Raw genomic sequence first — 3,308 nt, 5'->3', positions numbered from 1 at the left:
TCAGCCCATTGAATCTACCCCTGTCCTTGAAAGAGCACTCTACCTAAGCCCACATCTCCACCCTATCCTTGTAACCCTGTATCCCCACCTAACCTTTGGACGCTAAGGGGCAATTTAGCATGGCCAATCCACCTAACCTGCACATCTCTGGACTCTGGGAGGAAACCGGAGCACCCGGAGGAAACCCACGCAGAAACTGGAAGAAAGTGCAAACTCCACACAGACAGTGACCTGAGGTGTGAATTGAACCCAAATCCATGGAGCTATGAGGCAGCAGTGCCAACCCCTGTGCCAACGTGTCACGCCAGACTGCCGTAGAGGGAACATCACCCATAGCTCTGGAGGAAGGGAAAGAGTGATAAGGCAGCTCTAATACCTCTGCTCAAGCTGTGGAGATGCCAGCGTTGGACTGGGGTGAGCACAGTAAGAAGTCTAACAACACTAGGTTAAAGTCCAACAGGTTTGTTTCGAATCACTAGCTTTCAGAGCACTGCTCCTTCCTTAGGTGAATCTGGTGTTGCAAGACTTATCACTGACCTCTGCTCAAAGCAGTAAAATGCAAGAAAGTAAGTTCCAAAGGAACTAAAGGGCGGTTGGTTCTAGAAACCTGGAAATAGAATAAGATCATGTTAGTGTGCAGTACAGACAAAGCTGAGAAGGAATCAGCTGGTGAGAAGCTAAATTCCTGGAGGTTTTTAAAGTAATCCCAGAGATTTCTAAAGCAGTCCTAAAATTTGGAATGCTTTACTACAATCTGCAAAACAAATAATTCTGAAGACAGTATTGGCTGGGGACCAAAGTTTGTGTTCACAGTGGAAGTCAGTCAAGACAAAGAAATTCTAAAAGGGACTAGTGTAAAACTTGGAGTGGGTTTGATGGTAGAAATGAGGCAGAAGCTCTGTTCAAAAGAGTCCTCTGGAAAACGTGGAGTGGATCAGGGGCTGGTTTAGCTCACTGGGCTAAATCGCTGGCTTTTAAAGCAGACCAAAGCAGGCCAGCAGCATAGCTCAATTCCCGTACCAGCCTCCCCGAACAGGCACCGGAATGTGGCGACTAGGGGCTTTTCACAGTAACTTCATTGAAGCCTACTCGTGACAATAAACGATTTTCATTTCATTTTGGAATGCAACTTACTAATGGCACGCTTATTGCGAGATAAAGTTTTAAAACATCTTTTAGAAATGGAGCATGGAATTCCTCATGTGACATTCATAATGGGGGGAGGGGTTCTGAGGAGAAATCCACAGATACTAACTTGGGTTCAGAATGCAGTGTGTGTTTGACCGCTGTTAATGAGATCATTGTAGCTTCAGATGTACTGTGTCATCCATGTTAATCCCAAAACCTATGTATAATTGTTAAGCTAAAAAAGGACGAGTGAAGGAGTATTTTATTATAATCACTTTTTCCTATGTTTAATAAACATTTATCTTGCTATTAAAACTAATGATTCTATTCCTGCACGTTTTCAAAAAAGCTCAAGTTTTCAAGGGGCAGCACGGTAGCACAGTGGTTAGCACTGTGGCTTCTCAGCGCCAGGGTCCCATATTCGATTCCCCACTGGGTCACTGTCTGTGCGGAGTCTGCACATCCTCCCCGTGCATGCGTGGGTTTCCTCCGGGTGCTCCGGTTTCCTCCCACAGTCCAAAGACGTGCAGGTTAGGTGGATTGGCCATGATAAATTTTCCTTAGTGACCAAAAAGGTTAGGAGGGGTTATTGGGTTATGGGGATAAGGTGGAAGTGAGAGCTTAAGTGGGTCAGTGCAGACTCGATGGGCCGAATGGCCTCCTTCTGCACTGTCTGTTCAAGGTTACAGTGTTTTGAGCCAGGGTTTTGGGATCTTTCCATCCAGTTATAATATCAACCTGGATCGCAGTAATGTTCGGTTATGACTGCTGATGATGATTGTGATGTAATCATTCCGAGAGCCTCAATTGCTGTGGCAATGTCCACGTCTACATGCTGCTGGAGCCTGGAGCTATGGATAGTGATGGTAGAGTCACCGGCTCTCTTTCCATCTGTTATGGGTCAGGGTTTAGAGAATCCCAAAGTGTATCATGGAGTTCACCTGACCCACAACTTTTAATAGATTGTGGTCCGGGGAGCACACGACCCAGTCTCCAGGTGTGGCACAGCAGAAATGGAAAAGTATTTTTTTAACACAAAACAATGTTTATTCTATGAACTAAAGTTAACCTTTCTAAAACAAACAGTGAACATCTTAGCATCCAGCAAATCAAATACAACCCCCACAGAATACAACACTAAGTAACCCGTATGCTGTCCTTTTAACACCCAAAAGACTTAAGAAACCTTTAAACAGAAGCACATCAGGGTTTACATTCAATACTGAAAACATTTAAATTTCTGAATTCACCAAATGATTAAGAGATAGTCCTTCATGGCAGAGAGTTCAACAGTACAGCTGCTTTGGCTGACTCCGGTTGCAACACACTGAAAAACGAAACCAAAAAGACAGACACACCCAAGCTTTTCTCAAAGTGAAACTAAAAAGCAGAACCAGAGCTCAGCTCCACCCACACTCTGACATAACTGCAGTAACATGAACAGCCAAACATTTCTTAAAGCGACATTCTCATGACACATCACATTAGCGTGCGCTCGAAGGGTTTGCAGGTTGATACTCAACTGTTTGGCTGTGTAATATGAGCACCTTCCATGGCCATCAGGTCCTGGGGTGGGACAAGAACCCAGAATCTTCCGCCTATAGGCAGGGCGCTACCTGCCGTGCCAGAAGAACACATGGGTATTGATGTTGAGTAGCTAATTGACCATGGGGAGCATCAGAAATAGGCTTGATCCAGTCTGTATATACACATACCGTTCTTCTGTTTCATGAAAGGACAGAAGGTTATCATTTCCTTGACAAAGATGGAAGGGGTCCTGGTGGCTTTATACCACACAAATGGTTAAGGCATTGGCATCTATGTAATGACTTCCACCAACTAGTGAGAAAGGGGCAGCACGGTGGTGCAGAGGTAGCACTGCAGTCTCACAGCGCCGAGGTCCCAGGTTCGATCCCGGCTCTGGGTCACTGTCCGTGTGGAGTTTGCACATTCTCCCCATGTTTGCGTGGGTTTTGCCCCCACAACCCAAAGGTGTGCAAAGTAGGTGGATTGAACACACTAAATTACCCCTTAATTGGAAAAAATGAATTGGGTACTCTAAATTTATAATTTAAAAAAAATAGTGGGAAAGATATAGAGAAGATTTTCAGGTGCAAGAATTATAGCATAGTTATAATGGGGGGGGGGGGGGGGTTAATTTTCCACATTTAGACTGGGAT

General features: G+C 44.9%; 1 non-coding gene across 1 annotated transcript; it reads left to right on the top strand.

The window, feature by feature from the left end:
- The first annotated feature begins 2,850 nt into the window (after positions 1-2,850).
- On the top strand, positions 2,851-2,972 carry LOC140393442 (U6atac minor spliceosomal RNA). Its single transcript, XR_011935623.1, has one exon. It is a non-coding gene; the product is annotated as a U6atac minor spliceosomal RNA (small nuclear RNA).
- The last annotated feature ends 336 nt before the right edge of the window (positions 2,973-3,308 follow it).

The sequence above is a fragment of the Scyliorhinus torazame genome, chromosome 16 (genome assembly GCF_047496885.1).
Source record: "Scyliorhinus torazame isolate Kashiwa2021f chromosome 16, sScyTor2.1, whole genome shotgun sequence".
In the NCBI taxonomy this organism is placed as follows: Eukaryota; Metazoa; Chordata; class Chondrichthyes; order Carcharhiniformes; family Scyliorhinidae; genus Scyliorhinus; species Scyliorhinus torazame.
This window is presented reverse-complemented; position numbering and strand designations above follow the sequence as displayed.